General features: G+C 41.2%; 1 long non-coding RNA gene across 1 annotated transcript in view; it reads left to right on the top strand.

Annotated features, from left to right (window-relative positions):
• The window catches only part of LOC146696387 (uncharacterized), a 78,781-nt gene extending 54,012 nt beyond the window's left edge, over positions 1 to 24,769 (top strand). The window contains exons 2-4 of the long non-coding RNA XR_014923243.1: positions 21,645 to 21,765; positions 22,026 to 22,104; positions 24,456 to 24,769. This is a non-coding gene — a long non-coding RNA (uncharacterized LOC146696387). The remainder of the gene's footprint in view (positions 1 to 21,644; positions 21,766 to 22,025; positions 22,105 to 24,455) is intronic.
• Positions 24,770 to 25,995: the final 1,226 nt, after the last annotated feature.

The following is a 25,995-nucleotide window of genomic DNA, read 5'->3' on the forward strand; positions in this document are numbered from 1 at the left end:
TGTGTTTGCGTGATCGTGGTGTGAAAATATGGAGAAATAGAGGGTGTTGTTTGTAGGTGAGTGGGGAAGTAGGTGATCACAGCAGTGAAAGACAAGAGAAAGAAAGAAACCACATGAACTGTGAGCAACAACAACAAAAAAGAAACGAAACGGAAACATTCCAATTAAAGCAATGACGGAAGGTGACGGTGTTATATCTGCTATGACATCATATTGATATTACTAGGTTAAACCCATGTTAAAAGAGAAAGTGTGTGGTTGGAGTTTATTATTATCATGCTTTGGCACTGATTCATAATGTTAAGTTCTGCCAGTGAAAACTTTGAGTTGGCACTTTTATTGTATTAGAAAGACAAGTATTAAAGGGAATTAATTTTGGACGCCTGTTTTTTTATGACGTTGAGTGATGTCACTCTCAAGAGATGCAAGAGAAACACTCTGTCCTTAGATTCTCACTGTTATGTCCTGAATACAGTAAATACAGTGGGTGGAATGGACATCACTGTTCTGTTTAATTGCATTTTAAATACATAGCAGATCACAGATGGAGGAAAACAGAACTCATAGGCATTTGTGTGCCATGGAGTCAAATTTTAATTTGTGTCTGCACCTTCAGACTCAAGATATGTAGGATCATACGTGTTTTATCACCTGAGAAGCACTGCGCTTCACCAAAGCTTCACCATCATTCGCACAAATATGCTTATTTATTCAAGATATTGTCACAATTATTTATTCTCAGCAGATTAGACATTCAGCCCTCCCGTCTCTTTACAGGTATAACCTAACATGCCAGTTAATGCAAGGTTCAAGTGTCTTAAAAGTCACACCTTCCCTGTGATAAACAGTTTGATTATATTCTCACTTCCTTAAATGACCAAGTACAACAACATTAGATCCACTTCAGAGACAGTTTTGCTAACCCTGACAAACAGCAGCTAACTGATGCTAATAGCAGCTAACACAGGAAAAAAACAGCAGTCTTACTGTAAGAAAAGTTCATGATATGCTTAAGAACCCACCTCAGGAACGCTGTTGTCGACATAAGTGAACTGTAGTTACTCACTGACTCATATCGAACTCCTTTCACAAAGTTTTATAGTATTCTCCAGGGTAAAAAGACATGGAAACATAATGACTGCTCATGTAAATAACAAGCTGACAGCGTACACTCACTACAGATGAGTTTCGACCAGCATTGTTTGTACTACAGCAGATAATGTGGTTGATTGGGAGTGAAGATTGGGTAAGAAAACAGAAATTGTTTGACTGCAATCTGCAATCTAACGACATCTAGTGCTAAGAGTATATACACTATAACTTTAGGTTGTCCGCTAGCTAGCATAAAGCTGTGGTATAGTAGCGATTTCCTGGTGCAGTTATCAAAAAATTAAGAGTTTAAACTTTTAATATCATATTGCTTCTCTTTTTATATCTAAAGGTCATTAACAGCAACTACTGGATATTCAGAAGGTGTCTCCAAATAGTAATGATTGTTAACAAAATAAATTGTGTTTAGCCTTAGGGATGTGACACACTCTGCATGAGTGTGAACACTGACTGTGGCAAAAATAATTTTCTTGTAAATAAGCTGAGCATGCCTTTGCAAAACAATGCAACATTATCCAGCTATGCAATGCCTTGGGACACATTGCAGTGGTGCACATTCTTGGCACCGAACCAAATAATTTGAATGCATTTTTTCTATTTTACCATTGTTGTGAAGAAGCTGACAAACAGAGATTCAAACAATAGTACTACACCTGTAGAAAGAAACCGAAATCACCCATCAAACCTTTCTGTACCTGTAAATTTGTCGGTAATCAGATGGTTTGGTGCTCTAGAAAGAGACTGAAGGCCAATGTTAAAGCCAGTGTACGGATGACAGCACATATGCTTCTGCCATGTCTACTTTGTTCTGCTCTCTCTACCTCCAATCCTTCACACCATTGGCTGTCAAGGGCTGGGTCAGTGGATGACCTCACTCTTAAGCTACAAGCTTTATAAATGGACACGCTATTTGGAGAGACTCAGCCAGGCTGGAAATGCACGCTTTGGAGATAAACTCAGCTGAAATTCAGATGATCAAGGGTGGCGGTGTAGATAATTAATGATTTCGCTTTTTCCCTGCTGGAAAAGAGCCCCTGCCCCCTGTCGCTACAGCTGACCAACATTAGTAATAAATTCCTCATGGTTTGACAACATGTGGGGTGGACTTTCTGGCCCGTCTAAGGCTCAGCAATGTATAGCCTCTCATTGTCCCATAGGTTTTATATTACTGCTGGGATTGAGTAAGTCCCCGAGAGATCAGGATCCCACGTTAACTCTCTTTCTCTCTTTTTTTCTCTCACTCTCTCTCTAGCTCACACGAATACACACACACGTTTTTTTCTCCTCCTTTTTTTTTGGATTTGCCATCACACACTGCCGTAGCATAGAAGAACTGATCTACAAATCCAGCCTGTTAAGAGAAGAAATACAAGCTGATACTGAATTAGCACTGCATTTATATTTGTATCACAATGACGCGTCCCCACATGTTAAAGTGTTGGCTTCAGTACACCTCAGCTGCCAAGTAGCAGAGCATGGATCTAAAAATATGTGTGTGGAGAAGGATGCTACAAAATGTGTTTTATTTGAAGGTGGTGTTGTTGTCATAAGGAAGAATGCTGACAGTTGGCCTTATTTACAGTGTTGCTACTTCTTTTGTACATGTTTTTCTTTTCAAGAGTTTGTCAGTTGGAGGTACGACTCCTTATGTTTGCAATGCCGGATTGTAAGAAAATTATTATTCCAGTGTTTTTTTTATAATGGTGCACCATCTTACATATAAAAGGTAACTGTTAAACTTTCCTGTAAAACTTTTTTTTAAACTGTAGACTAATTGCCCACTACATGTTAAACATTTTCATCTGGTCAGTTGACCGTAGTGGAGCATGTGAGCATATTGCCTTTAAGACTTAATAGAGACCAAAAGCAGAGATAAAGCAAAGTTTGGACAGACATTAGACTTACAGGGTGGGCCATTTATATGGATACACCGTAATAACATGGGAATGGTTGGTGATATTAAAGTCCTGTTTGCGGCACATTAGTATATGTGAGGGGGCAAACTCCTCCAGATGGGAGGTGACCATGGTGGCCATTTAGAAGTCGGCCATCTTGGGTACAACTTTTGTTTTTCCAATAGGAAGAGGGCCATGTGACACATCAAACTTATTGGTAATATCACAAGAAAAACAATGGTGTGCTTGGTTTCAACGTAACTTCAGTTGTTTAAAGGTGTTATTGCCTAAATAAAAAAATAAAAAAATAAATAAAGTCGATATGATAGTCAACACAAAGAGGTTCAGACATTATTCATATATATGATTTAGGATTTTTTTTTTATATTTATTTTTATTTTTTCATATCCAAATAATAATAATAATAATAATAATAATAATAAAAAGTTTAATAATAATGTAACACAATTCAGTGGGCTACATACTGAACTTAGAGGACAGAAACAGAGACTCCTGAACTCTGCCTCCTGACATCTGACCCACGTTAAAATAATGGACTGAACATACACATACACACACCCACAACCACTAGCACTTTATATAGCCTCTGTAGAAAGTAGCCACATATTTCACTTATCTTAACTGCACTACTGTATAATTCTGTATAAACAATCATTCTGTACAATACGATAATTACAATTCTACAACTGTTTATAACTTGCATATTTCTGTATAGTTTCATATTTATATCCTGTTCATAGCCTGTACATAGCTTGTATACCCACTACAGCCTGTACATACTTATAGTTATTGCATATTCATAACATACCTTCATACCGTGTACATTGTAACATACCTATAATAGACCCATTTTTGTAACGGGTGGATGTTACCACAGGACATTAGCTGTCTGCCAGGTGTCGCCTCAGCTAATCCAAACCACTGAACTGGACCACTTGTCCATTTTTCAGTTAGTGCCTTTTTGAAACATTCTTAATAAATCTTCTACGTCCAAAATATAAGATGGTGGCAGCCAAAATGGCAAACAAGGCTTCAAAACTGTAGTCCATAACCAAATCACAGTGGCTTGGTCCACCTTTTTTTCATCCATCCTTTTTCTTCCAGTTCTTCAATACAGGACTCCATGTGGTTGGAACCTATCATTCCGTGGGACAAGAGACAGTGTATACCTTGGATATTTCGGCAGTTTGTCAGGACCAGCAGAGAGACAGTCCCAATTTTCTCTCACATTAAGATGTAAAGTCAATTTAAAATCACCAGTTAACCTAATTGGATGTCTTTAGAGTGTGGGAGGAAGTCGGAGTTACTTAGCAAACTCCACACGTGTTCTCCTCGGTTAACACGTGACAAAAGTGACAACAGTACAACCCAGGTACAACTTAGAGTCGGATTTTGAAATAAAGCTTGTTTTACGATCACTTTATGGAACAGTGAATACAGGCAAGCCAAACTGAGCTTTCCAGGTCCTTGTCATAAGCTGAGACAAGCTGAAAAGTACGTTTACACCTAGTCAATCTCTCAGCGCTTGCTAAGGGAGGGGCAGGATACTGAGCATCCTGTACAGTATGTTTCACATTGTCTGTCCTTGGCTTTGTGCCATACCATACTAACACAGTTTTCATGCAGTGACACTTCAGTATGTCACACTTTTAGGTAACAAAAACAACACTATAACTGACTCTGCAGGCTACCTTAGAGAATGAGTTTTACCTCCTGTAAAAGCTGGCTGATTCTGTTTTTCTATTTCAGTTTGCAAACTTTGCATCGATTTTTTCTTTGTCATTTGCAATTTATCATTAGTTATTATTAAACACTGGTTCCAGTTCTGCTGGAGAGTTTTTAAATGGGAGTTTAACAGGAAAGTTTAACAGTCCTCACTCATTGGGGGTCGTCTGATTGTTGGGGTTTTCTCTCTACTATTGGAGGTTCTTTACCTTACAATATAAAGTGCCATGAGGTGTCTGGTGTTATATAAATAAAATTGAATTGAATTTCTAAATGGATGCCTATATCATCTCAGGAATTCATATCTACATGTGTCCCCGAATCCTACTATATGAACTTATATACTGTAATAATTGACAACTGTAGTGCTGATGATGAGATTTTTTTTGCCATACAAGGTACCACAGATGATGCAATTGTACTACATTCAGTTTTGCTGTATATTTACATCTCTGAATCCTTTCTGAAGAGTTATGTCCCTTAGATTCGCACTAAGAGTCAGAATGTAGACACTTTGTGGCACTCATAGTACCATATGCCTGACTCACTCATTCAGTCAACAGCAATGGCCTCAGTAGTAGAGATGCAGTACAAAGTCATGGCTAAGGTTCAAACTGCCAACTCTGTGATTGATTGCGACTGGGAGTTTCTTAACCACCCAAGCCATGCCAACCCAGTAAGATAATGAAAACTTTGCAACATTCAGTTGTAGAAAGAAGTTTTCTCCCCACACAGAGTGTACAGCGGACGCTAATGTTTTTGTCACTTTTTACGAACTTAAAGTAATGTAAGTACATCCTTAAACGCTGCTTAGTCGTACTCTCTCCCGCGCTCCATATGATCCATTGTTGAGCAACACACGTCTGTTGCTGCCACGCACGTCGCATGCTCGTTCGTCGCATGCTCGTATGTCATTGTCATGAGACTCTCACAAACAAAATCACGACAGTTTGGTAACGCAGTAATGCAGTGTGCCTACGGGAAAGTAACAGTAATCTAATTACCTTTTTTTGCAAAAGTAATCCCTTACATTACTCATTACTTGAAAAAAGTAATCAGATTACAGTAATGTTACTGCCCATCCAGGTGATCGATATATGCATTTTTTTTCCTCTGCCCGTTCTGTTGGTTTTTGTCTTTTGCCCTTCTCCCCCGTCCCTCTTCTCAGCTGTTTCTCTTTCCCTCTTTCTTTCTCCCCTTCTTTCCCCCAGTCAAGTCTGTCCCGTATTCAGTAAGTGAAAATAAAATAAACTATAAAAGGTGAATCAAATGGACCATTACGGCAAGGCTGGGATGGTCAATTTGGTAAAGTAAATCCGTTGGGCATCTTTCTTTGCCTTTAGACAATAATTCTGATGGCAAAAGAGCCAAACGGGACACGCAAAAAAAAAAAAAAAAAAAAAGAGAAAAAAAAATGTTACTGCCCATCTCTGCTTACGAGTTAAAATCAGCCTTTTAGCTTTATGCAGCATTTGGCCGTCAGCACTACTGTACAGAGCCACAGCAAAAATATAAGAAAAGCAAGAAAAGAAAAGAAAAAGAAAAGCAGCCGGTTGCACCTTGTTCCAGAAGGAAGTGTAGGCTGTCTTTAAGGTGGCTGAAGTGGTATATTTATAGGTATGCCTTCATACCTTTGCGATGCACGCCAGGTTAGAAAAATAACTGCTTTCAGTTGGATTTGATTGATTGCCAAGAAGAGCTTCTGGTGTTTCAGTCCAAACAGCCCTAAATCACACTTGTCACAAAATTTTTAATTTAACTAGGTATCTTATACTGACGGCCCAAAAAAATGTATTATGAGCAACCTCTGCTGAGGGTTATATTTCCATTGTCACACAATAATATAAGAAAAACTGTGTGACGCTTGTATTTTTAATGAAATTTACCAGCTGCTCACTAATTAAAATATTAATGTTGTAACAAAGTATTTTGAAAAGCAGAGATTTTAAATGTTAATGGCTACATCTTGTTAGAAAGTCAGTCGGGTGTGAGGTGGAAATGAATGGTTAGAAATGACCAATGTTACTCCTGTCACAGGTTCACACGGGTCAAGTTGGGGGTCCTCTCGTGGATTTAGAAACCAGCTGGAGATTTTAGTTCAACTCTGTTGAAGACATCAATTCCCCACCGATGTTTTCACTACTAATAGTCTTAAACATGTACAACACCTCATAAGTTTGAATTATTACGTAGTGGCTGAGAAATGTATTTTAACTTACCTTCCTTTTTTACTTTACCCAGTGAAAAACATTTAAATGTTGAAACAGCAACAAAAATTTATTTCTGTCACACTGGAAGTGAAACAACATTTTCTGAGAAATGCTGGACTGACTGGTTTCCTGATGCAACTGTAAAGCATATTATGCTATACACTTTCTTTTAAGTAACAATTGAAATGCTTTTGTTTTTATGAGTGCAGATAAATCTGTGCTTAAGTGTAAGCTTGTTTGATGTTATCCCTTCGAAAAAGAACCTCAAAATACTCAAATACTTACTAAAATACTGTTTTCATGTCCGAAAATTCAAACTGTCTACTATTAATTCTGTAGTGCACAATAATCATGTTTCAAATCATACTTTAAATTCTAATCAGTATTTCAAAGTTTCATGAAAATAAACTTAAAGTGTCAGGTTGGAGGTTTTGAGACTATATGCATAAAATGATACACAATACATTAAAAATGCTGATACGTATTTAATGTATTTAACAGTGGTCTACATTATATTGTTACATGGTCAAGGGGTGGCCAGGTCTCTATGACAAAGCCAGTCTAACAACTCAGAAGATGGAAGTGCCCACAGAATATTACATTCACTGTTATGTATGTAACAGTATGTAATGTTTGTATTTGAACATCATATTCTTCTACTTAGTGGGTGTCATAAACCATTTGAATTATCAAATGGTTTATATGAAAACTGCATTGAAGAAATATAGTTCACTTCATGCTAGCAACACCTTGGAGAAAACTAATGATAGAGATTAGATTCACTTATGAACGTGCTGTGGTTCGGAGCAGCACATCTGAAGCTGCCACCTGGAGCCCATCATGGCTGCCACTGGCAGCTGAACCACTGCACTCTGGGATACCGGACACCCCGAGATGATGACTCTGATGAATCTGTCTGCTCCTTGCCCTGTGGCCCCTATCAGATCCATCCTACTGGGAAACAAGTGTGTCTGACTGACCCAGACCAAACACACTCCCCACTCACACACAAACACACATTCAAACACACACTTCCCGAGGCCTCCACTGTGTGCCACACCATTAATACCAATTGGCCTTTCTTTATGGTTACAAATATTTTTCACATGTTCCGAGATTATGTTGAAACTGCGTGGCCACAACAAAAGCGCGCAGCTCCTTGTAGTTGGGAGCGAAAAGCCGCAGACTGCTCAGGCCAGGATATTTATTAACATGATTTGTGAAACTTTTCAGACCACAGAGAAGAGCTGCGCTGCGTGTGGGTGGAGAAGAAATCACATCCCCCTTTGCTGTGTTTGAAGCTTCCTTTATTGTGTCTACAACGCAGACAGCAGGGGAGTCTGTTTAAATGCCAGTCAGTGCGCACACATGCACGCGGGCTCGTTGTCAGAGTGGCGAGGTGTTTGGAAGCAGAGCTGAGAGGATGGCATGAACACAGAACTCCATCCATAGGCATAGAGAGCCAGGTAAAGAACTTGTGTAAATGAAAAAAAAAAAAGACACGTCTAAACCTCATCATTCATTCATCGTCATCTTAGCTTTTGTGTTCAGTGTTTGTGGTGCAGAAGGTAGAAGGCATCACCCATGAATCAGGTCTTTGGTGCAGTCTCCAGCTCCTCCAGTCTGCATCAGTGAGCAAAATACTACGCTCTGCAACCTCAAAATAAACCACCCCCTATTATATCATTGCCAAACATAATAGTTTCAGAGCCATAGCAGTGGAAGTACTCTTGGCATGTGCGTGCAAACGGCTTGTGAATGTAAAGTGCTTGGTTGATAAGAAAAGGGACACGCTAACATGAGTTACACAATGTTTTATATCACTTGTTCCCAACTTAAAGAAAAAAAGATACTTTTGCTAAACAAATTATTCGTAAATGTTCACTGTTGAACATGGAAATAACAACTGCAGGCTTTAATGTTGGCTTCTGCAAACAGCATGGCCACCCTGTTTCTATTATGTTATCTGTGTACACGTGACATCTGTTGTATGTCTGTCCTCTGTGGAAGACGGATCCCATTTCTGTGACTGACAAGTTCGCTCATTGAGATTTCTTCCCTTTTCCCATCTTTAAAGCTTTTTCTTGCTTATCTGCAGAGATAATCTAAGGACAGACTGTGTCCACCCTGTTCTGATTCCTTGCCTTTAAAGACACTGTCACGTCTTAGTTTTGCACAAGACATCCTTTGGCAACGATGTGTGACAGAACAGGTTATGGTATTAATAAGAAAGCGCTGTCACTCCTAACTGTACCTCTTTCAACCCCAAAGGTTATGGGTGTGAAAGGTCTTATTTGAACCCAAACCTTGCTTTTTATCTTCCTCAGCAAAGCGGCTTTTAGAGACTAAGCTAAAGTAAGTGACTAAAAGTTGAAAAAGTAGAATCAATCAAGGGTAAGAAGATCGGAAGGAAACTCGATGCAGCCTGCGGTCTCCTGGCTCACAAACCTGTTACACATAACACCACCAACCCCCAACTCACTTTTTGTAGACCTCCCCTCCAAAATTGGGACACAGCCAAATATGCAAAATACAATGCAAGAGTGAGATCTGACAAAACCACATTATGTTGTGAAGCCCTGGAATGAGAGCAGCTGTTGTGTCACATGCTCTACACACTGTAAAATCATTTGAAGCCTCATAAAATTCACTTGCTTTGCCACGTAATCCGTGGCAAAGCTTTGCAACGAGGCACTGTTTCATCAGCGCAGGTTCCCATTCCTGCTCTCATTACTCAATACATTACTATTAGATCGTGTCTGTGGATTTGCTATTTATGTAGTTAATAATGTGGATCCAGATTAGGAGAAGAACAACTGTCACCAGCAGCCATTCCTGCTGTAAATCACTGTTGCCTTACCCCTGCTATAATTGCTGGTGACAGAACAACAACAGAGCAATTATATCTAGTTGACTCTTGTTCCTGTTTAAGTGTGTGTGTGACATTATTCGTGTGTGTTTTACAGCCAACCAACCTCACCCTCCAGGAGCCCCACCCCAGGCTCCTGGAAGCCTTCTCGCCCCGTCTTGTTTTGAGTCAGTAAGCGGGAAGCCCTGATGCCGCAGTGCTGTTTACTTTTCACTCAGCATATTAGATATGGCTTCACTCTGCCCTGATGCTGGTATCAGTGGGGTGTGAACGTGCATGGGTTTTTTTTTTTGCTCGTTCGTGCCTTTGTGTTATGAGTGTGTGTGTGTGTGTGTGTGTGTTTTTACGCCATTCGAGCTCCTCGCAGCAAAGGCATGGCACTTTGATGAGTTTATCAGACAAAAAATTTCATGCCAATCTCCTGAGTCCTCACTTCTTCCCAGTTAACTTCCTCCTTTGCTCCCTCTGCACATCACGTCCATATTTACATTGGCGTCTGGTGCAGATACAGATCCTAGACTGCCGCACTTAAGAGGGGAAGACAGCGATCAGCAGACTTGTGCAGTATGTGAAGAAGACATTGTGTGTAAACAAGAAGCGTTTCAGTGCAATGATCTCATCCAGATCGACAATAAAACCTCAGGACCTAGACTTGAGGGCTGAACTGGTCAAGATCAAAGATCTCAGGTGCAGTTCACGTCTTTAATAACAGGAGATGCAGGTTAATGCTATAGCTAGGAGACTGAAAATAAAGACAGGCTAAGAGGTTAAGTCCAGATCAAAGTTTGCAGCAAGGGCCATGATTGGTGAGATGTGGTCAGGGTATGAGACAGGTCGAGGGGCAAACAGAGGGTGCTCTGGAAGCTTTTTTTTTAATAATAATGACAGGGTGCTGGGCAGCTGGATCCTGTTTTCCACTGCGATCTGGGAGCGTAGCAGGGCATGGACTGCTCAGTCTGTGGGCCCTGTGTTCATTAGTGGACCAGCACTGCAGCACTAGGGGTGATTCACAAGCATATCAAGTTTAAAAGAAATGCCTGGCCACAGAGGGATTTTCCTCCTGGGCCAGAATATGTGTGTGTGTGTGTGTGCGTGGAAGGGTGGTGGTGGTAGTGGAGGAGCAGAGTGGGATCAAGAGGATGGATTAGTAGACTTCAATTGGAAAATTTCCCCTGCATCCGAGGAGATGGTTAAAAGTCATCCTTGATCAAACTTTGACAAAAAAAAAAAAAAAAAAAATCCACTTTCCTACTTCCTTGTGCCCGTTTCATAAAACGTGCTCAGACAAATTTGGGTTTTACTCTAAATTGTTATATCTGGGCTGCTCATCTAATGATGATTTTAAGTCGTTTGTCCCGTCCTCGTGTGTTTATCAGTGTTTTCCCCCTGAATTCTCACTGTGCCGCCACCGGTTCAGGCATGGTGTCATCTGATCGGGTTTCACCCTACTTGTGTTTGCTTCTCTGACTGGCTTGGCAGAAACCAATAAACACCACACTCCCACCCCTTTACCTCTTTCTTCATCTCACACTCCAAAAAGAAAGAAAAAAGGATTCTTACTCTGCCAAAGCACACAAGGCAGTATGGCTTGGTTTGACTTTTTTTTGTGCCTCCAGTCCTATTTTCCTCTTTTGTTTAAATTCCTTGCATACTTAAAAGCCGGGCCTAAGACATTAACAGTTCAAGTTTAAACTCTGGAGTTAATTTCCTAGCATAAGCCTGAGCTGCTCCGCATACATTTCGCCGTGACTGGATCTACTTTTCTGAGATGCCACCGAACCACAGCTTGGGTGGGACCACAGGGTGACTTTGGGGTGGTCGTTTGGTGTTTAAGCGCAGGCCACCTTTCGCTGTATGTTTCACTCTGGACATATCCAGCTTGAACCGGTGCCCTGCTCCCGCTTCTCACCCCTGCCTCTTTGTGTTTCATGTGGTTTTGTAACTGCAGCATGGCACATATGGTTCATATTTTTCTGCTCACTGGCTGACCCCCAACATTTTATCAGAATAATGACTGCTTTAATCTTAAATACAATAAAAGTTTGAGAACATTAATGATAACAAGCTCAAAGCTGTGTTCACGCAGGGACCCATTTGGTCATTGCTAGTAATCTTGAAGCTGATGGTTGGTGGACGTTCTAGGCTTGGCTTGGATTGGACTCATTGGTATCCTTCACTCTCAATGGTAGCTGCTGCTTTACCAGGTGTAACAATTAAGTTTAACATCCAGGCATCCATGAAAACCGAATTTATTAAATTTAATGGAGTTAGAAGTAAGCAGGAAGTTAGCTCGCTAGTTTCCAGCTAAACATGATATAGCATGTTCAGAGATTTCTGAAAAAATTAAAACATACAACTCTGCTATCACTTCCAACATAAATGTAGACAGGAAAGTAAACAGCAGTGACTTTTGTAGGGTTACTGAAGTTTTGCTAGCTGGTCTATAATGATGTGCTACATGAATGCTAGCGACACAGCTATGTTAGCATAACATAAACAGTGAAGCTGGAGGATGAACGCTAACCTTTTTCTACTAGACGAAAGCTAATGTGAGGGTTCCCGATGGTTAGGGACAAATGCAAAAGCATGGCACAATGCTGTAAACGGACCAAACTTCAGTTAGGAGAACAACTGAAATAATCCATCCACGATACGAGGTTAGTCATTAACATACTGCAACAACATGGGAATAGAGCAGCTGCGACAGTGTTGCCAACTCCTCAGTAAGGAAAATCGCTATTGGTTGTCCTAAAAGTCGCTAGAAGTCGCTAAATGACGTCATCGCCTAATTTGCACAATTGGTCATGCTAATCTAATTGTAACCTATGTTGTTGGAGAGAGAAATAACATCGTGGAAGAGACATAAAGTGAGTAAAAAACATCCTAAATGCATTTAGAGTTTATTTAGAACTACAAATTAAATTTCTTTTAGCAATTATTGTTTTTTTTAATGTCACAATTCCAACCCTGCTCCTTTACCCGGGCTTGGACCGGCAAAAGTGACCCGAAATAGGCGCTCTGGTGGAGTTACTTTGTGTGTGTGTTTATAAGTAGTTTTAAACCTTGTGATCCACAAAACAGCATAAGAGTAAAAGAACTGACTGCGTTACAGCACCCGCTGCTTGTTGAGAGTAAAAGCGATACACGCTTTCACGTCTTTTTTTAGCGACTTTTTTTTTTAGAAAAAAAGTCGCTAAGGGGTCTGAAAACTCGCTAAATATAGTGACAAAGTCGCTAAGTTGGCAACACTGAGCTGCGAGAGAATTCAACATTAATGAATCAATGGTACGGAAGTGGAGGAAGCAAGAAGAATGAGTTGACTAAAGTTTGACTTATCTGACTGTTTTGTTTCGCTTAATGCGCCTTGTGGTGCCTTATGGTCCGAAAAATATGGTACTGCTTCCTCTTTATGGTGTTATTGTTCCAGTCTCACTTTTTGTTGTTTGTCTGTTTTCATCACAGTTAATATAACAGGGAATAACACCATGATTACATTGTGTTATAGCTTCCTAACACTAGATGTAGCTATCCAAATATGGCCACATCAATCTGCCAAAATCAAAGCTTCAAAGATTTAGCCTGGCTATTTCAGTCCCAGCAGCGTGAGCGATGCTCAGACATGTTAAGTGTTACATAGGGGCAGATTGCTGATGATTTTGCTCTGTTTAGTAGGTTTGTTGGAAAAAAGAAGCAAACACACCCATAGGCTAAACAAGGCAGCATCCTGATCGTGTTGTTAAGTGCAGTATTGAAGTACATCAGCTAAAATGAAGCATGCATGATTCTGAAAAGACCACTGAGTGAGAACTGCATATTTTTGAATTGTCACTTCTATGTGAGTGAAATTAACTTTTTGAATATGACATTTTCTATTACAAAGGAGTATTTCAATACTGTGTCTTTATTACAAGCAAAAGATCTAAGTATGCTTCCCCTGCTGCTACAGTTTGCACAAAGAATTCAAACTGCAGTCCAATTTTAAGTATGCGAGAGACATAGATGTCAAGTTTTGGTTTATCTTTCTGAAAACCCCCCCACTGAAAACACACCAAAATAGGTTTTCAATGTACGGGTCATTAATTATCACCCGCTCGCTATTGTATGTGTGTTTTTTCTATCATATCAAAATGCTCAGGCCCGAATTTGTCACTGGACATCCGCCATGAAAGGCTGCATGCTCTTGCTTTTGTTAAACTATGGAGTGGAGTAATTTTTCTTTCTGTGTGTGCAAGAGGTTTTTATCTCGCTCTTCATCTCCAGCTAACAGTACACCACCATGCCTCCATCACAGCACTATTGCCAAAGAAGTCAGTGTTTTGAGAATACGCAGCTACAGAGCTGTGAAGCAACCTCGGCTCGCCATGTGCTGTACGTGCAAGGATACAAAGTAACTGCACACATCCAGATACACAAAAGTAGACCAAATAAAATGGAACCCTACCAGTCTGACTAGTTGTTCTCCATGAAGTGCTGCACAAAGAGCCTGTCATACTGTATGAAGACAGCATAGAGGAATCTCTCAAGGTCTGGTACGGTTCCTTTATTTGACAACATGCAAACTATGTTTATCTTAGTGCCACGCAGTTATGTCTGGAATCCACAGAAGCATTATGTCGGGGTTTCACATCCGACAAACCCTGATGTAAAAAGAAAAAAAGAAAACTTTATTGTGTAGGGTAATTTAATAATGGCTCTTTGATGTGATTATACACCATAATGGATATGAAATGCTGTAAGTTCTCCCAGCTTTATTCTTAGATAAATAACCCTCATTAATGAGTTTTCTGTTGATTTAATGGCCACGGTAGCTTGACCTCCTCTTCAGCGCCTCTCTGAAAGTCATTTACGCCATATCACCGTTCCCTCTTTTCCCCAAAACGCCTCATAAATCACTTTCCTGTAAACAGTAGTGACACGCAGCCTGATGTGTACTTCGATATATATTTAGGAAACCACAAGGCCTGAAATCTGAGCCTCCTTGTGTTTAGGAGACAAACTGTAGGGAGACTGTGTGCACATGTGTGTTTTGGGTGCAGGCATGTTTTACTCATGTGTGCCCGCTTTGTGTTGCAGAGTTATAAGTGCATTCTGTATGCAGACAGCATCGGGCTAATTTGTTCTTATTGTTACAAATTAAGTTGCAGCGCTTAAGCGCGGTAATGCTACCAGTAACAATAACATAGATCCAGACTGGGGCACGACTGGACCGGCTGCGTGACACCACTGCTGGCCTGCCTGGCCTAAAAGAGTTAGTCAGCGGCAATGGTTGGTGTAAACACACTCTTGGCAGGGTGTATGGTGTGGTACTGCTGACAAAACCTACTCGAATCCCTCATAGCACAAATAACTTTGAGTTATTATATACTTTACAATAAACATATACATCACAGAAATGTGATTTTCACATGTAGGATATCTTTTTATCTGGCAGTATTACACTGCCAGCAAGTGCTGCCTCACAAACAATGATTTTGATAAACATTTCAGTAAAGTCCTAGCAGTGGAGCAAACACTAGGTCAGATCTGTTATTATCTTCATAACACTTCCAACGTGTCCTAAGAGCTGACTGAGGTTGTAGGATTAGAAAATGTTGTCACTTTAGCTTTAGATCTTTTAAATTAAACTATAACAAAACAGTAGTTAAGAGAAATGTAATCTCATAGCATCCACCTTGTCACCTGTGATATATCTGCGTTCAGAAACTAGAAGTTGTTAGCTTTCAAATAAAGTTTCATATACTCTTTTCTGTATCACTGATTTTCTGTAAAAGGTTTTGCACTTTCTGTTTTCAAACAGAAAAAAACCTCAATAAAAAAGGTGCTGGATATTATTATAACCCAAACCCTAAACCTAACCCTGGATGAAGGCTATGCTGCTGATGAGAATTTTCTTCGGCCGACATCCGACCCTCCCAGAGACTGTTTTTTCTGAAGATTTCTTCCTGTTAAAAGGGAGTTTTTCTTTTCTGTTTACAGTCACTAAGTATTTGCTTGTAGAGGATTGTCTGGTTGTTGGGGTTTTCTCTTTATTATTGTAGGGTCTAGGATTAACTGAGGGGCTTCATCAACACCCAATGAGAAATGCAAATTTGGAGCTGAAAACAAATCATATCACGTTTGAGTACTTTAATAATACACATTTATGCATATGTACAGAATGTCTGATCAAATAAAAATGTCACATTTGTGGTTACAAAGTCAGAAATATAACCTGTTCCATGAACTGAAAACAGCTCATGTAGTGAACCATGTCTGTGCGTGTCTGAGATAAACACCAAAAAGAAGCTTTTCATCAGGTGCTAGCTGGGCCTGGGCCTGTGTCGCCCTCTCAACACCGGATGACAACTGGGAACAGGGATCCTGAAACCCAGGACAAGCGGTGAAAAATGCTTCTGATTACAACCCATTATTAATTGTAAGAGCAACAAGCAAACACCAGAGAGATCATTTTTCTTTTTTTCTTCTTTTTGCCAACTTTAGCTCTCTGTTATCCCCTTAATCCTATCTTATCCCTTTCCTGTGCGCATTGGCTCAGTATTGTGGCGCTGAGCTTGACCCAAAACGCCAGAAAGGCTAAAATAAGAGAGGAAGGAGGGATAAGTGGGGAGTGAATAAGGGGCTGGGGACAGATTTAGGAGCCTGACTGGCGGTGGCCATGAGGGGTTTCCCCATGGATCAGTCTCAGGCCCAGGTGCAGGGTTTTAATGAAGACTGTGGAGTTAGTGAGATGGGGATGCACTTTGAATACCCCATCCCCATGTGAAGTCTCACTCAACACAGTGGCCCTGTTTGACCTTGGATTAGTTTCCTTTTCCAGGTTTAGAAGCAGGATGCTGACCTCCAACATCCCCCTCCCCCCCTCTGCTACCTGAACATCAAGAGATAGGGCTGTTTCCCTGGAGACAGATATTGCAACTGCGCCTGTTGTTTGGACTGAAGCCAGCTTTAGCTTCTCACAACAGCAAAGGCACCCATCTGGTGTGGTGGGCAGGAAAGTTTTTTTCCTCTGTCCTGACCCTTTTTTTCCTGCCCTCAGTAATACAGTTTGTTCTTCATGGTAGGTTGCATGTCTTTCATGTTTTGCATGCCATGTTCTATAGTAACATGCTTTGTTTTTTTAAACCAAAAACCCTGCATCACCTCCATCACAGATGTTTTGTTTCTTTCATTACACAGTAATGTTTTCTTCATGACTGAGTGAAATTCATCCTTTTTCCAAAAGCACAATCTAAAACAGAGCAGCTCAGTGCGGCTGTTTAAAATTTAATAAAGTCAGACACAATGAGTGGCTTCTGTTTTGCACATGCTGCACTCACTTTGCATGCGCATCTGTCTATTGTAAGTTAGTAATTGCACCTTTGCAGAGTTATTCTAGTGCTAGCTATTATATTCTTGTTTGTTTTGAAACCAAACATGTTTTTATTGAGATTGGGCAATGGCCGGTTGCACGACATCTGCTAATTACACCTAAAGTTGGCAATGCCCGGTCCCACAGATGATTCAAAGGAGATAAGTGGCACGGGGGGTTGGGTGGAGAAACGCATCGGAGGTGAGTGTGGAAGTGGTGAAAGGGTGTTTGCAGGCTGAGAATGCGGCTGCGGTTGCTCACACACCTTGTCTGCGATCTCTCTTCCTGGGTCGTTTGTGCCGCTCTGCCTGTGTTATCTATCCTCATATCTTCAGTGGCTTCCTAACACCTGTTGATAAAAGACATCCTCTCCTGTCAGCAGCAGCCACCCAGCCACTCATGGATGTGATCCTTAGAAGAGCCAAAAACACTCTTTGAACGCGCTTCCTCCTCTCTTTGTCGTCATGACACCTTTTCGATTTACATAATATCTTCACTCTCATTATTATTCAGTGATCCATGTGACAATGCAAGTCTTTAAAATGAAGAACATAATAAAATAATATCAATATGTGTTTGAGAAGGTTTTACCCAACCGGTTGCTTCATAAAGTGTCTCATGACATGATGATGTCACACAAACTTTGTCTTCTTATCCCCACACCATTGTCATCTCATTTGTGCACTTTTTTTCTAAACTTTTTTTTATTCTTATTTTTTTTAAACTGTGACTTATTTTGATAACTTGATCAATAGTCTGAACTGGGAAGATTAAAATTTGCTCTGACCAATAAACTAATTGTGTATATCATATAAATGTTGGCACTCACAATGCCCTACGCAGTTTCCTCAGGTTGGTCCATTTGTCTAGGAGGAGATGGGGACCATACCAACATACATAGATATATACAAAAGCTATGATAATTATAGTTTAGCTAGTTTCATTAAAAAACTACTTAAGAATGTGGTTCTCTCATGTTTGACTAGCAATTTTTCACACACACACACACACACACACACACACACACACACACACACACACACACACACACACACACACACACACACACACACACATATATATATATATATATATATATATAAAGGGCTGAGCAGAGCACTTAAAGTAAGATCCTGCTTGACTTCATGTTTGTAATGCAGAAGGAGGAAAGCTGCTTTGTTTTTAATGGCTGGTTTTTGTTGACTGACAGTAAGATCACTTCATTTGTGACACTGACAGTAGTCACAGAACATTACATGCCTCTGTTCCCTTTCACTGGAAGCTGAGCAGATCAAACCACATATTGTATGTGATTCATGCATCACACCTAACACATTCAATCTTGAGATCATCCACGCTACCCAGCCTGTTGGTATAGTGCCACCGAAGGGAACTACTAGTGTTTTACTGATAGTTATTATTAAATGTACAAAACCTGTTCTTATTCTTAAGGCATCAAATGCTACAGATCAATGTGAACACTTGCAGGATTCCTTGGAATCAATTTTAAATTGACCTGGTTAGCTGTTCATGTTTCAGCCCAAACCATGATCTTCACAACAACAGATGCTTCAAGGTGCTTTCTATTGTAAAACAAAGATCCTACAATAATACAGAGAAACCCCAACAATCAGGCGATCCCCTATGAGCAAGCACTTGATGACAGAAGGAAGGAAATACCCCTTAATAGTAAGAAACCTCTGTTACAACCAGGATCAGGGAGGGGAAGTGATCTCCTAAACCACCTTCTAAAAATGTCAAAGTAGTTGTTGGTGCCCAAACCCTAGGGAATACATTTGGAGCCTAAACTTACATCAGCAGTGAATGAAAGCAAATGCAGAACTCAAGGCCTCCAACAAACAGGACATAAACCTGTTTGCCTGAGTAACCTGTGACAACACCAACTACAACCACCTAATAAATCTTTTACTTTTTATTAAGGGATCAAGCAAAGAGTGCATCAAGGCACCAAAGTCAAAGGACACAATGCCAGATGTCTTTATCACTTTAAGAATAGTAAGCTTGGTTTCAAACCTCTGAATGAATGCACACTTTTGAACATGTGCCTATATATTGATGATAATGAGCACAGACAAGCCAGTTTTGTTTCCCTTGCTCTCTCTGTCAGACCCAAGATTGCCTTTTGTTAAGCAGTTTGCTGCCTGAGTTCTATGTGGCTGCATAATTGTGTTTGTGTGTGTTTGTGTGTATTTGTGCATGCGTGTGTGTGAGTGTGTGTTTTAGACAGACGACAGCGTGTCATGTGCGTCACTGAGGTGAATAGAGGTGGCAGTGTGCTGACAGCTGGAGACAGGTTCCAAGGCAGTGAGGTTACAATTGGTGTTAATAGATGCCTTCCTAAAGAGCAGCTCTCAGTACACATTAAAACACACCCTGCACCCCACCTCACACTCATTCAGCTTTTTCTGGGCTCGTCTTCGGCTGTGTTTAGTGTGTGTTTATGTGTCAACCGCAAACTGATTGAACTGTGCTTGCCAGCATTGGTTGTGGCTGCATAACAACAGGCAGTTATTTGCAGTATGCTGCAGAATGTGCAGCATATGTGTTTAGTTCCAAAAGCTGAGATAATCGGAGAAGACAGTGGTGTGGTTTTTTTTTCTCTTTTTGAAAGGAAACCAGAGTAAGGTTTTGAGGCGACGTCGACTATGAGCTGGTTAAAATGATAATTTTGAAATGCTGCTTCCCATATGCACCCATACCAGCACGTTTCTCCAAATACTTCTGTCTTCATTAAAATGGGAATGGGACCATGGGGAAGACTGTCCGTTTCCAAAAAAACCACTGGAGTAAAAAAAAGGGACAAAGGCAAAAGTTGTCAGAGATAAGACTTCACTCCTGAACAACCAGAAGCCAAGCTTCTTTCAACAGCTTCTTACCAGTGTAAAGTCAGCAAAATGTTGTCTTTATTGCGTAGTTCCCTCATCTTTTTTTGTCATCCTGATTTACTTTGAGAAGATGATGAAATGCCTTTTGTGCTGCCACCATGTTGTTTGTATTTTCAGATTTACACACTTGTGGAAAAGATCAGTTTCAAGGGAATGTTGCTGTTTTCTTTTGCATGCAGGTTGACATCACAGACAAAATTCTGCATTTACCCATTACCAGCTTAATGTGGGAATTGGAAACACTGGAAGGAGGAACAAATTTCATTTTGTTCCTTTGCCTTAGTTGCTTTTATAATACCATCATTTGTAAGCCTGTCTTTCTCTACTTTATTTTAAGTCTTCAATTTACAGCTGTGGAAGTAGCAACACACTTTGATTCAGACCGAAATATCTGTTTATTGGACTTTCATAAAAACATTTCTATACCTATATTCCTCTCCAAAAACATTAAAACACTGATTATCCCCTGACATGTTTTACTTTTAACTCAAGTTTGTGTTCAGTTTTCATGGTTTATGGCCCAGTAGCCTTTATCCAAAGCTATTGATAGTCTCTTCAGCCACAGCTGTGAATTGTATTCAGTTCAATAAGGAGTGATCATTACAACGAATTGAATGTGATTAACTGATGTACAAAATTCAATTAAGCTATTTGGTAATTGGACTCCAATGGCCCATCACAGCACAATGGAATCACAGCAGTGATAAGAATTATGACAAGACCCCCTGGAGTCTAGACACTGGATGGAGTTTGAGTAACATGGGAGAGGTGGTAATGGGGAGGAGGTGGGTTGCATGAAGGTGTCTTCAGGGGAGAATGACAGATGAGCAGTGAGATTTAAAGTACATGGAGTGGAGGCTGATTGGCCTGAAAAGTGGTCAGAAAGACTATTGGACTAGACAAGTGATGTCACGGCAATTAGCTTGCTGGTGTGGGAAAGTGGAAGAGATGCAAAGCATAGATTAGCCACTAAACACTCAGGAAGCAGACAGTTGTGTGACTACAGATCTTCCTTATTGAATGTATGCATGAACTTTATTACTAATTGACAAGTCGTTGAATAAGATGTTGACTAAACGGGACAAAACAGCGTGTCATCCTAATCACCAAAGAGCACTCATAGCTGTGGTCAATTTTGTTAAGATTGATTGGTTGTGTTTTCTAAACACAGGTGCAGTCAGGTCATTTTAATATCAACAGGAAAAAATGAGGCATGCTTTTGGCAGTAAATTGCATGTTGCAAATCTTAGCTAGCCAGTTTGCAGACTTTTGCGAGTGAATTGCAGAAATCTTTGACTTCCCACCTTTTTCACTGTGCTCTAAAAATACTGACAGCGCTTTTTTAAACACCAAAACAGAGATTGCGCTGGTATGACACTTTAGTAAATTCTGCATTGTCTTAAACATCAGCTAGCATGTTAGCATGCTGGAATTTGCTTTAAGATCCATGGTTTCTTTCTAAAATTGAGGTTCTCATAATAATATGATAACATATAAAACGATAGTGTTTTGTATGCTGCAGGCTAACACTTGTGTATTGTTTATTACTGCTTCCTGCAGGTTCTGGTTAGACACAGCCAGCCAAACTCACTGCATAGACCTGTACAGCTGACACCCAGCAGCCTCTAGGAGTTGACAAATGGAAAAAGGCCTGAAGATAAATGAAGCACAATTACCCGAGGTAACAAATGTTCCTAATGATTTATGCCCAGCTCGGGTTGCTTTATTTTCGCCTGGGCACTATTCACCAGGAGGACAGCGCTGGCGCGAACCCTGGGGCTGCTCCGAGCTGATGCTCAGACAGCAAGTTGCAGACATTGACTAATGGGCTATGTGAGACCACCGCCATTGATATTTACCTCATTTCTCCTCACCCGAACACTGTCTCAACAATGTCAAGGCTAGCCATCATCCTCTGAGATTTTTCTTTCTTTTTCCAAGCTCGGGGATGGGTGATGCCATAGGCTTCCTCGGTCAGTCCCACCCTTTGGTGCTCCGGGGCAGAGGAGAGAGGAAAAAGGTGAGAGCGAGATGAAGAGGGGAAAAGGTCAGACTTTAAGCTTCAGGCATTGTGAAGAAACACACACTTCTCTATGTTTTCACTTGTGTGCTTGATGTAGTATCACAGTCCATACATGGCTATGAGGGAGAAAAAGGTTGGTTTTTTTTTACACTAAAGCTGTGACGAAATAAGATCTACATTATTAGATCTACAGTAGGCTGACTTGAGGTCTTTGCAACAGTATCATAATGATCTGTTAAACCTATTTTTTTCTTATTGCTTATATTTATGATACAGTTCATGCACAACAAAATAGAGAAAAAAATAGCAGTTTCAAGTTTTCACCCTGCACCAACTTGCAATTTTAACTTCTCTTGCCTTTCTCTTTCTTTCACACTCGCTCTCCGTTTGCTGACAATCAGGAAGTGACAGCTACCACACTAAGTGGTGCTCGCCTCACTTTTTACACACGAGTTAAGCCATTACCCTTCCGATACCTTAGCACAGGGCAAGTGAGCGTGAGATCTCAAATAGCAGTTGCGTGCAGGGAGGAAAACACATCCTCTGATTACAAATCTCCGGCCCAGGTGGTCTTGCTCAGACCCCTACACTAATTTTACCCGAACTATGACAAATAAGTCCCACAATCCATATTTACAGAGGAACAGCCAGCATCTCCTTTCTCTCGTTCAGCTGTGCTGAATAATAAATGGCCGGAGTGACATATTCATCAGGATCAGATTCACGGCGAAATGAAGCATTATATTTTTAAATAAGCTTTACACATTTGGGGAAGCTCCTCACAGGAGGTACTAATTTGTATGCTCAATGAAACTAATCACCTAATTGAAAAATGGTCCCAGTGAGACTTAAGTGTCAACAGAGGCGTGGCGAAATGATAGCCTATAACAGATTATTCGATTGAAGCCATTAACCAAAGCAGCTGTTAGTATGATAAATCACACAGAGAACCCAAACAATCTCAGCTCAGTGTTTCACTATTAATGAATATTACCCAGTCTTAACCTTTAGTGATTTATGTGTTGTTTGTTAATCACAAGTGCAAAGAAATGCTAATAATATACATTAAAATTCAAGCTTTTAAAGGTTATTGTGCAGTGCATTCTTAAAGGGATTGAATAAACATTAACTTTAGTACTGTGAACACACTAGACCATTGCTGGGAAAATTGTTGGGCTTTTACAGCTTACGAACACACTGAATCACATGTAGGTTTGGGTAGGTTGCTTGAAAAATGAGATTAAAACTTTTCACATTTTTAGTCAGCATTTAATCAAAGGTGCATTTAAACAACTTCCTATCCAAAACACAGAGCTACAACCCTTCCTGTGCAGTATGCAACTCTGGAAGAATGCATAACGTAGCTCAGAATTAACTAGTTTTACAGTTTTATTCATACAAAACTGCAAATGACAACAACAGCTGTCAAAAGGTGTTTTTTTTACAATAACACAGAGAAGACACCGGCAATCAGAAGTCCCCCCTATGATCAAACATTTGGTGACAGTGGGAAGGAAAAACTACCTTTTAACAGGAAATACTCTGGCACAGCCATCTGTCGTGACTGGTTTGGGTGGAGGGGAGGGACGGAAGACAAAAGACACCCTTTGGAAGAGATTGATAATAACTAATGATGAAATGCAGAACACGGGAAGTCCCCCGCAGCCTAGACCTATTGCAGCGCAACTAAGAGAGGATTCGGAGTCACCTGATCCAGCCCTAACTGTAAGCTTTATCAAAAAGGAAAGTTTTAAGGCTAATCTTAAAGGTAGATAGGGTGTCTGTGTCCTGAATCTAAACTGGGAGCTGTTTCCACAGAAGAGAGGCTTGAAAGCAAAATGCTCTGCCTCCCATTCTACTTTAAAATATTCTAGGAACCACAAGTGAACCAGCAGTTTGAGAGCAAAGTGCTCTATTTAGTTCTCTTATCATGGAAGCTCCACCATTATTTCTTACTGTGTCAATTAAAAAAAGAAGAGAAAACTAGATTAAATGATGATGACGAGAGCATGATGATATACAGCATATTAAAGCATCACTCCATAGAGCCCTGTTTGGGGCCCAGTGATGTTGAAATGAACCTGAGGCTTTTCTCTTTGATATATGTCCTCACAAACTCACGCCCCTACACCCACAGACAGTCCCAAATGCTAACATGCATGTACAGACACATTCCAAAACACTACATACTGCACTTAAATACATACAGAATTCCTACTCCCACACAGATATGACAAATGCTGCACGATATGTTTCATTTGTTGGCCCTCGAGAGCAGCTGATGACTGGGGTTCTGATGGGAGGACATGGAAATGTGGGTCGTGCCTCACCTGCGCTTTCATCTGCAGGTCCTGTTCATCTTCAGAGATGCCTGTCACAAATCCCCGCTCTGCATGTCAGAGACACCCGTTTCCCTGTGCAGCCCTGACTCACAGACATAACCCAATAGCACACTCGCTACCAGGGACCGAAACTCACATCTGGGCTGCAGAGACAAAGGTGGAACACTTGAGAGCTGTGGTAAAATCTGAGTAATGTGGCTCATTTCTCAGCAAACACATACTGTAAAGGTTTTTGGAGGAATGCAGATCTTGACACAAGTTTAGAAGCTGATGGTTTTTTATGCTGTCTGAAATATATCGGGTTGCACATCGCTGACCTATAAAAGACAACAGACATCATCTCGTCTTTCCTTTTGTTGCTACACAAGTTTTCACTGTTGTTTTAGGCTGTGGTACCAACGTCAAATCAAAACACAGTAAATACTAAATATTAAACATTATTGTGCAGCACATAAGATCAACAGAACACAGTGTGCTTTGAGGTAGGAGCCAAAAAGGGTGTAGTTTGTGGGTGTGATCACCCGTGTGTACACCTGTGAGCATGGGCGCGCTTGTTTTTTTTTTTTTTAAAGGTTCCTTCATGTAATGATCTGCTAGAGGGTGTGGGGGGGGGGGGGGGGGGGCACAGCCCTGTCCTCCAGGGCATGAAGCAGGTATGGAGGAGATCAAAACTCCAGACATCCAGAGGCCCCCAGAACATAAGAGACCAAGGACCAACAGAGGGGCAGCCGCGCCACTGTCCCAGAAAGAGCTGAGGAGAGTCCCAGATGAGGGCTCACTCAGCAGCCGCGGAGCAGAAGCCAGGGGGAGTTGCAGTGACGCGCCCGTGAGCTCCGCCGGCAGCCAGCCGTGCCTGAGTGACCGAGCCCCAGGCCGAGAGGCCGGGGGCACCCCACCTCCGAAGTGGCCCGAGCGAGCCCCAGGCTCCAGGCCCCGATAAGCGGCCGCCAAGGAGTGAGCCGGTGTGTACCTGGACACCCATCCCCGGACACAAAGAACCACCAACGCACCGATGTCTGAGGGAGTCCGCCACTGGCAGGGGAAGTGGTGGTGGGGGGAGATAGGCCTCCAAACCTTGGAGGGCCTGAGATGTCCCCAGAGAGGTGGCGCCTGACACCCAACCTGACATATAGACACAGAAATACAGGCACACACAGACACAAACATCCATTCCCACCCTCATGCTCTCATATGCACTTACTCCACACTCAACCAACGTGGAGACAGACATAAAGAGACGCTGTACACACGATCACACTCCCCAAGCGTACTCTACAAACCGGGTCTAGGTACCCTTGCCCCTGGAGGGGGGAACTGCACCCAGACCCAGGTGGTGTTACCCTTTTCCCTGCGGTGGGGGGAGGCAGACCGCTCCGACTCCGCAGCAGCAGGAAGGCCCCATACTCCAGACCGCAGTCGGACGGCCAACTCCTCCTATGACCCCCCACCCCCACTAGGTGATGGAGCTGATCAAAGGAGCCCAGAGCAATTGATCTGATGTGGTGGCAGAGGCTGTATCAAGACTAATGTAATCTAATAGATAATT

This window comes from Copadichromis virginalis, linkage group LG12 (genome assembly GCF_057382275.1).
Source record: "Copadichromis virginalis isolate Kocher_CV1m ecotype Utaka linkage group LG12, C_Virginalis_male_GT1.1, whole genome shotgun sequence".
NCBI lineage: Eukaryota > Metazoa > Chordata > Actinopteri > Cichliformes > Cichlidae > Copadichromis > Copadichromis virginalis.